General features: G+C 42.6%; 1 protein-coding gene across 5 annotated transcripts in view; it reads right to left on the reverse strand.

The window, feature by feature from the left end:
• SPOP (speckle type BTB/POZ protein) overlaps positions 1-13,121 on the reverse strand; it is a 302,309-nt gene extending 289,188 nt beyond the window's left edge. The window contains exon 1 of one of the 5 annotated variants that reach the window (XM_030221297.1): positions 13,069-13,121. The gene's annotated coding sequence lies outside the window, so the exon portion shown is untranslated. The other 4 variants (XM_030221291.1, XM_030221294.1, XM_030221293.1 and 1 more) reach the window with 4 other exon arrangements.
• Between the last annotated feature and the right edge of the window lie 1,770 nt (positions 13,122-14,891).

The raw sequence follows: 14,891 nt of genomic DNA on the forward strand, positions 1-14,891 counted from the left end.
CAAATTAAGGGCGTTCATGGCATTAATGTCTCCAACCTCAAGGGCGGCCCAAGAAGAAGCCGTCCGAGCCGCGTGGCCGGCCAAGATGGCGGAGGCGAGGAGCGGGGGATGGGCGTTTATGGCGGGAAAAACCGCCACGCCGGAGGAAGGACCGGGACATGCATCGGTCGCGAAACTGTCACCCACCAAGGGCGAATCCGGCTTGAAGACCCCCGCATCCCCTATAGAAGCGCTCGAGCGACCCGGGGAGCGACCCTTTGCGCCCTCGCCCTCCGACGCCATGAGCCACGAGGAGAAGAATCGGGGAACCCCCGCCCGCTATAAAAAGGTAAAATTACCTGCTGTCCGCTCCGAGTTGTAACGACCTGGTGTCTCAGTGAGTAGCTGCAATAGACGCTTAAATAAACGTCGAAATAAACGCCTTTAAGGCCGTTCAAAATTTTTTTTTTTTTTTTTTTTAACGGAGCCAGCGGGAGGGGGGAGAAAAGGAGGGACCTGGCACCACCAGGTTTGCACTTGCTCAAAAGAGCCCTCAACCCCAGGCACTCAACAAAACCTAAAAATTAGGCTTGGAGGCCTAGCCAGAGCTGCTGCTGTGTGTGACCACCACCTGCTGAGATAGAGAACATACTGAGGAGTTTCCGGCAGCACATGACCACATATAGGGAGGCAAAAGTTTGCTCTCTATCTCCACCTGCTGGTAGATGGACACAACCCACCAGTCTATGGATTGATCAGCTTGATGATATGGAATCGGGATTTTACACCAGGACAGCCGGAGAGGAACCTTTTAGAGTCCACCCGCAGTCATAGCACCATGTGACCTCCATATAATTATTTTTAAACTATTACATGGCTCAGAGACAGAACACATGATGTTGTTACATAGTAACACAGTAGACGACGGCAGAAAAAGACCTGTACGGTCCCATCCAGTCTGCCCAACAAGATAACTCATATGTGCTACTTTTTGTTTATACCTTACCTTGATTTGTATCTGTCTTTTTCAGGGCACAGACCGTAGAAGTCTGCCCAGCACTAGCCCCGCCTCTCAACCACCAGCCCCGCCTTTCACCACCGGCTCTGCCACCCAATCTCGGCTAAGCTCTTGAGGATCTATTTCTTCTGAACAGGATTCCTTTATGTTTATCCCACACATGTTTGAATTCCGTTACCGTTTTCATCTCTACCACCTCCCGCGGGAGGGCACTCCAAGCATCCACCACCCTGTCCGTGAAACCCCCCCCCCCCCCCCCCCGACATTTTTTCCTCAGTCTGCCCCCCTTCAACCTCACTCCAATCATTATGGTAAATATGTGATTGAGGGATACTTTGGTTCGACATCTACCCTCTTTCAAGTCTATTAGTTATAACAGAATGTTTCAATATTCGTTCTCTTTTGCAGGAATTAAATTATGGAATGATCTTCCTGCAACTGTTAGATTTTCTAATAGCCTTTTAAGGTTTTGGACATTTTTAAAAACATGGTTATTTGAGAAATTTATGTACCGAGAGTGCATGACATTTTCAGTCATTTTTAACTTAGGAAAATACAATCAAAACAATCAAACTATGTATGGCTGGCTTCTTTTTATTTGTAAATCACATAGAACCGATAAATTATTTGCAGTATAAAAGTATTTTTTTTAGATTAGTTCAGTTTACTACTTGTGCCCTAGATTGGCCACTATCAGAAACAGGATACTGGACTTGGACTTTTGATCTAAAGCAGTATGATAATACTTGCGTTTTTAAGCAGTTGAATGGATAGAAAGGCTGAGTGAATGAGTGTACAAGAGATTAAAGAGTACCAGGGAGCTGAGAGTACACCTCTAATGTTACAAATGTCAGAATAAGATGAGTGAATCAGAGTAAGGGGATGAGGTTTATGATATGCAGATGAACTGAATTAAACTCATAAGTACTGCCATACTAGGACAGACCGAAGGTCCATCAAGCCCAGCATCTGTTTGCTCCAACATTGACCAATCCATGTCACAAGAACCTGGCTAGATCCCAAAACAGTACAATACATATTATGCTGCTTATTCTAGAAGTCCATTTTAATAATGGTCTATGAACTTTCCTTTAGGAAGCCATCCAAACCGTTTTTAAACCCTACTAAGCTAACCACTTTTACTACATTCTCTGGCTACAAATTCCAGAGTTTAATTACACGCTGAGTGAATAAATATTTTTACGATTGGTTTTAAATTTACTACTTTGTAGCTTCATTGCATGCCCCCTAGTATTTTTGGAAAGAGTAAATAAGCAATTCACATCTACCCGTTCCACTCCACTCATTATTTTATAGACCTCTATCATATCTCCCCTCAGCCGTCTTTTCTCCAAGCTGAAGAGCCCTAGCCGCTTTAGCCTTTCCTCATAGGGAAGTCGTCCCATCCCCTTTATCTGTACCTTTCCTAATTCCACTATATCGAGATGCGGTGACCAGAATTGAACACAATATTAGAGGTGCAATAGAACCATGGAGCGACACAAAGGCACAATAACATCCTCATTTTTATTTTCCATTCCTTTCCTAATATACCTAACATTCTATTTGCTTTCTTAGCTGCCGCCGCACACTAAGCAGAGGGTTTCAACATATCAACGATGACGCCTAGATCCCTTTCCCAGTCGGGGACTCCTAATCTGGAACCTTGCATAACTATAAATCAGGTTCCTCTTTCCCACATACATCACTTTGCACTTGCTCACATTAAATGTCAACTGCCATTTAGATGCCCAGTCTCCCAAGGTCCTCTTGTAATTTTTCACAATCCTCTTGCGATTTAACAACTTTGAATAACTTTGTGTCATCAGGAAATTTAATTACCTCGCTATATACTCCCATCTCTAGATCATTTATAAATATGTTAAAAAGCAGCGGTCCCAGCACAGACCCCTGGGGAACCCCATTATCTACCCTTCCCCATTGAGAATACTGACCATTTAACCCTACTCTCCGTTTTCTATCTTTTAACCAGTTTTTAATCCACAATAGGACACTACCTCCTATCTCCAATTTCCTGCCAAACTCCTTTTGAAAATCCAGATACACATCGACCGGCTCACCTTTACCCACATGTTCATTCACCCCTTCAAAGAAATGTAATAGATTGGTGAGGCAAGATTTCCCTTCATTAAATCCCTGTTGGCTTTGTCTCATTAATCCATGCTTTTGAATATGCTCTGTAATTTTGTTCTTTATAAGTCTCTACCATTTTGCCCGGCACAGACATCAAGCTCACCAGTCTATAATTTCCCGGATCACCTCTGGAACTTTAAAAAAAAAAAATTGGCATTACATTGGCCACACTCCAATCTTCCGGTACCACGCTTGATTTTGAAGATAAATTACATATTACTAACAACAGTTCCGCAAGTTCATTTTTCAATTCTATCAGTACTTGGGGATGAATACAATCCAGTCCAGGAGATTTGCTACTCTTCAGTTTGTCAAATTGCGCCATTACATCCTCTAGGTTTATAGAGATGTCATTCAGTTTCTCTGACTCTGAATACCATTTCTGGCACCGGTATCTCTCTCAAATCTTCCTCGGTGAAGACCGAAGCAAAGAATTCATTTAATCTCTCCACTATGGCTTTGTCTTTCTTGCTTGCCCCTTTTACCCCTCGGTCATCTAGCGGTCCAACCGATTCTATTGCCGGCTTCTTGCTTTTAATATACCCAAAAAATTTTTTTTTACTTTATGTTTTTGCCTCCAATGCAATCTTTTTTTCAAAGTCTCTTTTTGGCTTCCTTATCAGCGCGTTGCATTTGACTTGCCATTCCTTATGCTGTTTCCTATTATTTTCAGTCGGATTTTCTTTTAGCTCTAATATCTTCCCTTCACCTCACTTTTTAACCATGCAGGCTGTGATTTGGTCTTCCTTCCTCATTTTTAATACACGGAATATATTTGGCCCGGGCTTCCAGGATGGTATTTTTGAACAGTATCCACGGCTGATGTAAATTTTTGACCTTCGCAGCTGCTCCTCTAAGTTTTTTTTTTTTTCACCGCTCTTCTCATTTTATCAGTCTCCTTTATGAAAGTTAAACGCTAACGTATTGAATTTCCTGTGTGTACTTACTCCGAAGCTGATATCAAATCTGATCATATTATGATCACTGTTATCAAGCAGCCCCAGCACTATTACCTCCTGCACCAGATCATGTGCCAGGTCTAGAGTTTTTCCTTCTCTTTTTGGATCCTGTACCAACTGCTCCATAAGAGAGAAGAAAACCACAGAAGAAGTGGAGGTGCACTGATTCCCTAAGTATCGCAATCAAAGCCAAAAAACGGAGTAGGGGAAAAAGGCTCTTCTCAAACAACAAAGAAGACGTGTAGATGGATAAAAGGTTTTATTACAAAAATATTAAATTTGACTCGACACAGCAGCCATGTTTCGGCGCCTGAGCACCTGCTTCAGGAGTCTAAAAACATATGTTGAACATCAAAAAGTAACAGTCATAAAAAAAACAAGTTGCAGTAAATACAATACATATTAAAAATATTGTGAACATCAGAAAGCAACAATCATCAAAACATGGTGGAATTATGTTACGTATGAAAAAGGTGGAATTATGTTCGTTACATATAAAATATATATTAGATGTGTCATAAATAATAAAAAAAATATGTACAAAACATATAATCAGCACAAAATGAAATACACATATGTAAAATATGTATTAAAAAAGATTTTTACATATAAAGGTGCTAGTGAGAATTATAAAGTACTAACCTTATGATGTCAATTATATCATCAATGTGGATAAGAAATTTCTTTATCAAAATCTGTACACAAACGGGGTATAAAACATAAATGGCTGCTGTGTCAAGTTGAATTTGATGTTTTTTTTAATAAAGCCTTTTAACCATCTATACGTCTCCTTCGTTGTTTGAGAAGAGCCTTTTTCTCCTACTCCTTTTTTTGGCTCCACCTGCTCCGTAAAGCAGTCCTTGATTTCATCAAGGAATTTTACCTCCCTAGCATGCCCCGATGTTACATTTACCCAGTCAATATCGGGGTAATTTAAATCACCCATTATTACTGTGTTCCCCAGTTTGTTAGCCTACCTAATTTCTGATAACATTTCTACATCCTGGCCAGGTGGACAGTAGTACACTCCTATCACTGTCCCCCTTTCCCCTTTACATATGGAATTTCAATCCATTGGGATTCCAATATGTGTATTGTTCTTGCAGAATTTTCAAATTATGATTCAAGGCCCTCCTTAACATACAAAGATACCCCTCCACCAATTTGATCCACCCTATCACTATGATATAATTTGTACCTTGTATGACAGTGTACCACTGGTTATCCTCCTTCCACCAGGTCTCAGAGATGCCTATTATATGTAATTTTTCATTGCAATATACTCTCTCTCCCCCATCTTATTTCTTAGGCTTCTTGTATTTGCATATAGACATTTTAAACTATGTTTGTTCCTATTTACATCTTGCTCATTAGTCAATAGTGTTATTTGCAATCCTTTGTCTAATTTTTACTTAAGGTCACCTGATCTACTATGGTCTCTTTTACAACCTTGCTATCAGGATACCCTATCTTCCCTGTTTTGGTGATATCTTTGAAAGACAGGTTGTTCCGAACCGTGCGTTTTTGAAAGACTGTTGGCCTTCCCCCAGGTTCTAGTTTAAAAGCTGTCCTACCTCCTTTTTAAATGCCGATGCCAGCAGCCTGGTCCCAACCTGGTTAAAGTGGAGTCCATTCTTACGAAACAGGCTCTCCCCTTCCCCAGAATGTTGCCCAGTTCCTTACAAATCTAAAAACCTCCTCCCTGCACCACCATCTCATCCAACTACCCCTTCCTCAGTCTCATCCAATCACCAATACGTTTAGGATTCTTCAGGATATTGACCTTTGCACTCCTCTCCACCACTATGCTATAAGTTCTGTCAAAGAGGCTCTCTTATCCTATTATACTGTTCTTTTCCTCTGCCCTTGACACACACACTCCTTATATTCCCCTTTTGGTTAAGGCATCACAACCACCAGCCTTGGCATCTCCAGAATCCACTACTCTGCTGAGCACCTCTGGCTAAAATCTCGTACCCTCACATTATATTTCAAAATTCTTGCTGACCTCCTTTCCAGTCTGCTCTTGAACTTGACAAAACTATGATATCCATTTGAAAAACTCTTGCCTCCAATCTTTGCTGTATCTTTATCACACTGAACTCCCTCCTCAAAGTGCTTCCATTTCCAACCCCCTCTTCATTTCTGCCCAGACTATGGCCGAGTACTATATTTTATAGAAACACAGAAAAATGTAGGCAGATACCATATAGCCTATCCAGTCTGCCCATCGATGCCTATCACTCCCTTAGAGATCCTATGTACTTGTCCTAAGTTCTCTTGAATTCAAATAATTTTTTCATCCCCGCCACGTCCAACAGGAGGTCGTTCCATTAATTCATCATCCTTTCCGTGAAGAACTATTTCCGCAGGTTACTTCTGAGTCTATCCCCTTCACCTTCATCCTATGCCCCTTCATTCCAGAGCTTCCTTCAATTGAGACTCACTTCCTGTACATTTATACCACATAGGTATTTAAATGTCTATCATATCTCCCCTCTCCCACCTTTCTTCCAAAGCATGCATGTTGAGATATTTAAGTCTGTCCCTATATGCTTTATGATGAAGATCACTGACCATTTTAGTAGCCACTCTCTGGACCGACTCCATCCTGTTTATATCTTTTTGAAGGTGCAGTCTCCAGAATTGTACACAATTTTCTAAATGAGGTCTCACCAGAGTCTTATACTAAGACATCATTACTTCTTTTCCTACTGGCCACTCCTCTCCCTATGCAAACAAGCATCCTTTTAGTTTGTCATTGCCTTTTCTACCTGTTTTGCCACCTTAAGATCATCACATACGATCACACCCAAGTCCTGCTGATCTTTCGTGCACAAAAGTTCTTCACCCCCTAAACTGTACTGTTCCATCAGATTTTTGCAGCCCAAATGCATGACTCTATATTTTTTAGTATTAAATCTAAGCTGCCAAATTCCAGACCATTCCTCTAGCTTCATGAAGTCCTTTCTCATGTTATCAATACCATCTGGGGTGTCTACCCTATTGCAGATTTTGGTATCATCTGCAAAGAGGCAAACCTTACCAGACAGCCCTTCAGCAATATCATTTACAAAATTGTTAAAAAGAACTGGCCCAAAAACCAAACATTGTGGCACACCACTGGTAACATTCTTTTCCTCAGAATGAGCGCCATTTACCACTACTCCGTCGATGTCCACTCAACGAGTTCCAAAACCAGTCACTTTTGGACCCATACCATGGATACCCAGTGTATTTATTAGTCATGTATGCAGAACTGTGTCAAAAGGCTTTGCTAAAAAGAACATACACCACATCCAGTGCTCTCCCTCGATCCAACTCTCTGGTCACCCAGTCAAGGAAATTAATCAGATTTGCCTGACAAGACCTGCCTCTAGGGAAACTGTTGCCTTGGGTCCTGTGTTCTCTGCTTTAATTAATTAATTTACTTACCACAGAAGTCACACTTACCAGCCTGTAGTTCCCAACCTCTTATTTTCACTTTTGCGGAGATGGACTACATCTTTCTCCAGTCCTCCAGGACCATTCCCAAGAAGCACTGAAAAGGTTAGCCAGCAGAGCTGCTAGAACTTCCCATCTGGCCCCATTACTTTGTCCACCTTTAGTTAGCCAGCTCCTCATGAACACAGTCCTCTGAAAATTGTTTCAGGGACTACCACCCTTCCATTCCTATTTGTGTTTGTCTTCTGTGGCCCTGTTCCCGACCCTTCAACCACAAACACAGAATGGAGATATTAATCAATTCCATCTTACCTTTATCAGCTTCTACATATTCCTCCCCTTCACTTGAGTCTCACATGCCACTTTTCCACTTTCTCCTATCAAATCTAAAAAAATGTCTTTCCCCCCCATTTTACAATATTGGTTATTTTCTTCCACTTGCATCTTGCTTTCTTGACTACTTTTCCAGCTTCAAATAGCTTTTCCCAGATACTGTCGCCAGTCTTCCTCTTTCTACAATCTCTTGTAAGTGATAAAGGCTAACCTCTTTTTCCTTACCAACCACCACTACCTCTTAGTGGTCACTGATTCAGCAACTTTGGGGATTTTGAGCTTCAATTCCTCCTCTCTCTCTGGGATGCTCTCACCTCCTCCACTTCCAGGGCTGCATATGGGTTCTTCAGTTCAAAGGAAGGTGGAGTCATGGTATCGATCCTACAGGATCTTGTGACCAGCATCAGTTGTCCTCTTTCAGCACAGCTCCTTCTTTCTCATGACTGGAGATCTTTGATGCTTCATGAAGCACTTCAACGATGTATCTCTCATTTATGCAGATGCTTCTCATACCTTGCCACCTCCTATTTCTTTCACTTCTTTCATGAGGGAGTCAAGATGAAGATATCTTGCACATGGAACCAGTGGGCTGTTCGGGCCAAGAATATTGTGCATGGTTTTTATTTATTTTTATTTTTTACCTGGAATTTTATGTAAATTGTACTTTATGTTTGATGCTTTTTGTAATCCACTGAACTAAATTCCAAAACAAAATATAAATGCTAATTTATTAAAGATTTATATAAACTATACCGAATTAACATTTTATTTTTTTCTTTGTACTTTATCAAGTACATATAGCTCACACCTAACACCATTTCCTTCCCCCATCCATGGTTAAACAAAACGTCACTAGTAGAGGAGTAGCCTACTGGTTAGTGTGGTGGCTTGAGAACCAGGGGAACCAGGTTCGATTCCCATTGCAGCTCCTTGTGACTCTAGGCAAATCACTTAACCCTCCATTGCCCCAGGTACAAAATAAGTACTGTTATATAATATACTGCCTTTCTTGTGGTTACAATAAAAGCAGTTTGCATATCAAATCCCCTTTTCCTTTCTAAATAAATATTAAGTTAGATAGTATAAGTATAACTAACATTCTTCCAAGATTTCTCAAAGATTACAGCAAACATTTAAAAATATAGTTCAATGCTAGCAAAAATAAACATGTCAAAATCAAATATATAATTGGGCAATTAGGCCTAAAGCAGCTCCTACCCAAACATGTGCCTTTCTAGGTCCCAATCCATGGCTTTTCCACCAACAACCAAGTCAACAAAAGTAGTACATAATCTGCCAGACAGACTTCTTATTGTAGTTGCTGCTGGTTGGTCAGATCCAGCTATTAGTTAATTCCATCACTGCTTATATCACAGTTTGCCAGATAGACTTATCTACACTGTTGCCTGCGCCTTGCTGCCAGGATTTCTACTTATTACCATATTAAAAACCAGGGGCAAAAGAGAAGACAGGAAAATATCCCCTCTCTTCTCTTTTATTTCCCCCTTTGTCCTATTTCACCACCACTCTGAGGCCACCATTAATAGTCATATGAACTCAGTAAAGTCACTGCTTATCGCTGGATATGAGCATTAGGGAATTGATCTATCTGGGATCCTGCCAGATATTTGTGACCCTGAACTAGCCAAAATCAGAAACAGGATGTATATGACATACTGGTTAGACCAGACTGCCCCAATTTGACTGTCCGCACATACTGTCCATTAGATTGTAAGCTGACTTCACATGTTGTCCATTAGATTGTAAGCTCCTTTGAGCAGGGGACTGTCCTTCTTTGTTAATTGTACAGCACTGCGTAACCCTAGTAGCGCTTTAGAAATGTTAAATAGAGTAGTAGGTCCACGAAACACATCTATATTATTACTTTCAACCACTCCTACCCTGGGATGCTTCACACTCCTCAGCATTCTTCCTCCACCCTGGTTACTTCATGCACAATTTCACCCCACTCTCAGACTAATTTTCTTTACCGCACTAAGTTATGTATTTATATAATTATTAATTGGAACTTTGTTCCCATCTCCTACTACAATGCCTGGGCTCCACCCTCAAAAATCAGGGTTGCCTTACAACCCAGGTGAAGCTAGTAGGTAGAGTCAGTACTGAAATCAGCCTCCTAATCTGAACTGTTCACTGATAGCACTGGGGGAACAGTGGATGGCAAACAAGTGGACTTACTCAGCTTAGAACTGAGGGTTGGAGGTAGCAACTGTACAAGCAAGAGGAATGAGTCTAAAGGAGGACACTAGGCAGTGGCCCCCCTAGTCACCCACCAAGTCCCGCCCTCCCGCTACGGGGTTTGTAATTTTTTTACCTCTGGTTTCCCGCATCATCAAGCGTTGAGTATTTCTCACCTTTCTCTGTTGCAACACACCTGACAATGTTCATGTATGTGACACACCAAACACTGAAATTCACAGCTTAACAAAGCCCCTCTAAAAATGTAATTGTTTAACTGTAAGTTTAGTATGAATTTGCCTATCCCATATCAAAAAGCTGTATGGAACACATCAGCCCAGATTTCTCACTTACCATACAGTTGGACTTAGCATGGTATCCCTGGACCGATCATGCTCTTCTCCACTTTTCTGTCCCCCTTCTCATCTCCTTGCCCCCCCCCCCCATCACCCTCACGATGGATTCTTACCGACATCGTTCTTGCCCCCTTGCTGCTGCTGCTCCTTCTTCCTTCCCTGCCACATTTAACATCACAAACCCCCCCCCCCCCCACACACCCACACACACACACACACACTTTACCCTTGGTTCATAGATTGAACAGTTCCCTTCACCAGGCTCTGAACACTGTTACCCCTGTTCGGCCACCTTTGCATAATGCAAGACTATTGCTCTTTGGTTTTCTTCTTCAGACTGCAAAAGAAACAGGTCTGTAGCACTGAGCGGCCTGGTGTAAATGTCGCTCTCCAGCACCTCAGACATCTTTCATGCCCACTATCATCAGTATAGGACCCTTTACGCAAAGCTAAAATAAATTTCATTTCTCAACGTATTTCTAATGCAGCTTTTAAACCTTGTGCTCTTTTCAACTCACTGAATCGGTTGCCCCTCAGGCTCTTCTCTGCCTTCTTATAATCCCACTATCCTTTCACCAACTACATAAAGACACCTTTTGGGATGAAAAGGTGCAAGCCCAGAATTCATCTTTGAAAGCACCCTCTTCTCAGGCCATTGTCACCTCCCCTTTTATGTCTTCTCCTCCATCCCCATGCTCACTTTCATCTTCATCCTCCTGGTCTGCCTTCACAGTACCATCCCTGTCTCCCTCAAGCACACTCTCGCTACACAAATCCTCTGGCTCTGCCCTTGACCCATGGCCAGCATTTCTTTTCAAACATGCCTCCCCTCAAAGTCTCCCTGTTCTCCTCGCCCCAGATCAGCTTAGTCTATCCACTGGCCAAGTTCCAGAGACGTGTGAAAGGGGATGCGTCTTCCAAAACCACACTAGCTCGCTGGTCAAGGAGGTTATCACTTCTCCTATTTACTAGCTGGTGTAAAACACTTCCTGCTGGATTCTGGGCACCTTCTACCCGAGCTGTCATGACTTCCTGGGCGGAAGCCCGTCTGTTCTACCCAGAAGAATATGTAGAGTGGTGACATGGCCTTCCTTGCACACCTTCTCCAGACACTACCGTTCGCTACATCTTTTCGTTTCTTATCCATTTGGGCCCTTCTCCTGTCATTCATTACTCACCTGATTACAACTCTTTGTATGCTGGCTTACCACTTCAATCTTTAAAGTGCCTTCATCAGTACAATCCACAGCTGTCCACCTTCTTCATCATGCAAAGCCTTTTGTCGATATCCACTCCCCTGCTCTAGCAAGAACATTGGCTACCTCTTTCAGCACGTATTCAGTTTAAACTCCTAATCATACTGTTCAAATCCTGCCTTCCGACCGCCCCGATTACCTTTCTGCCTCCTCATCCCCTACAAACCTGCTCACTCACTCCATTGCACAAATGCTGGTCTGCTTCAACTTTCCCCTTGCACTGTTATCAGACTTGAATCCACATGTGCATCAGTTCTCGGCTATGTTGGTCCCAGACTATGGAATGCCTTACCCACCCACCTTCGCTCAGAATCCTCCTACAACAAATTCAAGTACTCTCTGAAAACTCACCTCTTTTCTCTAGCCTACCCTACTCACTCTTAGCTTCACTTTGCCTTCTACAGCAACATATCATTGTTTTATTGTAAACCATTCTGAAGCCATATTTGGTATAAAACAGTACATGAAGCTTTGTAAAATAAATAAAAATTAAAAAAAAAAAAACATTTACATTCCAGTGTCACCTTAGTAACAACAACACAAAAACCCACCACTGCCTGTTACAGTGAAGCAACACAAAAACTTGCAAATATGCTACTCAAATTGTATAGCAAAATCTATTGACAGCAGACCTGCAACATTTTTAGTTGGGCCTGGAGGCAGTAATTATTGGGGGTAGCGGGGAACCTGATTCTCAAGACAGCTGGTATTTTCTGATTACAGCCACTAATGATTTGCCATTTATTAAATGACAGTAAATAAAACACAGGTTTGCTATCTACATCGACCTTTTTTGTGACACACCTCCCATCTCTTGGGGACACAGTAGTTGAGAACCACTAGTCTAGAAAGGAAAGGTATGTGAAAACTGTTACCGACCCCTTCACAAACTGACAGCCGATCTGGCCTCTTATGGTAAAAGGTATCGGCAACAAACCTCCCTCCTGGCACCAGCATTCAATCTCTCTGCCACTCTTTAATCTGTGGACCAACCTCCCTCTTGGCTCCAGAACTCAATCTCTCCCCCACTCTTTAATTTAGGAACCAAACTGCTCTGCAGCCACCCACCTTCTGCGCAAGCGCGTCACAATCAATCGCCACCGACGCATGCGCACCACGCCCGATACAAGGAACTAGCGACACTTCGGAAAAACGAGCGACGAACATGCGCACAGCGCGCGACGCCTTAGGCCAAAATCACTGCGCCTGCGCACCACTTCTCTTTCCCTACCGCGGCTATTTGACGGATTGGTGAAGGCCTTAGGACTCCGGCTGCTAAACTGCGTATGTGGCTTAGAAGAGAAGTTTAAACGTCATGGGTAAAAGGAAAGAAACCAAAGCTTCTGAATGAGTCCTGCGACAACGCTCACCTCACAACAACCGCCCTGCTCGCAGCCTCGCTCCACTCATCACACGGCCACTACACATCCGGGACTTGAGTTGCCACCGTCGCCACGCTTTCGTGACATCAGCACGCACGAAACCAGTCCGGGATTTGTAATGCGCCTGCGCTGGGCGCCGTTGCAGCGAGAAAAGGCGGGAGAGAGAGAGTGACCGACCGTGAGTGACATAGAGAGTTACGAACTTTCTGATAGGGAAGTCGTTGCTTTCCCCCGTTCTCCAGCCTTTTCTTTCCCACTCCCGGCACACCTTTTCAGTAAGCAGGTGAATAAACATGCATTGTGCAAACAGCCTACTTTTATCTTGACCAGGTTCGGGCTGTTGGCAATATTACGTCAAGACAAATACTCGGGGTGGGGCCAGAGAGGCAACTAATTACTGGTTTCCAAGCATGCTCCCCACTCCTCTTTATACAAGTGATAAAGACGTTGCAAAGACAAATTTCTAAGACCCATGCAAAAAAAAAAAAAACCTGGACATTTAGACCAATCAATAAAACTACGATTACAGTTAATAGCATCATTCAACCAATTCTTTATGGAATGAAATATGGAGTCTATACAGAATAATACTGTAAGGGCAACTCTACAAACGATGTGTCCACACTTAGGGCACAGTACTCAAAACTTCAGCTTTAGAGGCAAGAAACATATCTACAAAGAAGGTAGTGCTCAAAACTCCAGCTCTAGAGGCAAGAGCACACATCCCATAGTGCAAAAACAGCTGAAAACTACCCCCCCCCCCCCCCCCCGACCAAAGCAAATGGATGCAAATTTGATGCAACGCTAGTAAATTAAAGCAAGGGAGAGGAATGTGACTGCTGCATGTGCACAAGAGCTGTGCTTACTGTGACACTTCCTGTGCACATGCACCAGGCAAAAATAGGAAAAGCAAGAGCACATAGGCAACCCTTCTCCTGCGCCATGAAATATAAGCCCCCCAATAATTTTTTGCAGTTTTAAATCCCTTAAGAGACTCACATCAAAGCGCAGGAAAACAGGTGCCAATGCCCACCCTCACCCCAGCTTTGCTCAGACTCGCAGACATGTTTTTTGCTCACATATCAGCACTACAGGCGCATGGGGCCTCTTTCCTCCTTTCAAAAGAAGCAAAAAAAAAAAAAAAAAAGCATTTTAATGTGAAAAATGCAGAAAGAAACTCTTCTCAAAATCTGAACGCTATCCCAACCCGATTGTGTGTTTTTTTTTGCTGTTGAGGGCAGAATAGTTTTCTGTGCTGACTTCTGAGCATCAGAATTAATACATAATCACCTGATATGAATCCATTTCAATGCATGTAAATACAATTTGCACTGAGCTTCAGCATTCAGATTAGCATGTGCGCAGGAGGGTTTGTGCATGCTGCACACATTCCATGCACACATTTCCAGCACTAATCGCACCTTGCACATGTTGTAGGTTTTGAGCTTCTGGGCCTTAGGTACTACATACAGATGTAAATGTATTCTATACATATGCATGTATCTTGTACAATGCAGCTTCTCAACCAGTCCTTGGGGCACACCAAATCCCGTTGGGTTTTCAGGATATCCATCGTGAAATATGGATGAGATAGACTGGAATGCCAAGAAGGAAGTGCATTCCAATCTATCTCATGCATATTCATAGTGGACATCCAGAAAACCCAATGGTGTGCCCCAAGGACTGGGTTGAGAAAGGCCTGTAAGTGCATGTTTTCAAGGTGGGTGTTGGCATGGGCAGATGCCACAACTACACATGTGCGTTATAAAATACTGTGAGTGACGTGCATATCTGTAGCATTTATGCATATT

The sequence above is a fragment of the Microcaecilia unicolor genome, chromosome 12 (genome assembly GCF_901765095.1).
Source record: "Microcaecilia unicolor chromosome 12, aMicUni1.1, whole genome shotgun sequence".
NCBI lineage: Eukaryota > Metazoa > Chordata > Amphibia > Gymnophiona > Siphonopidae > Microcaecilia > Microcaecilia unicolor.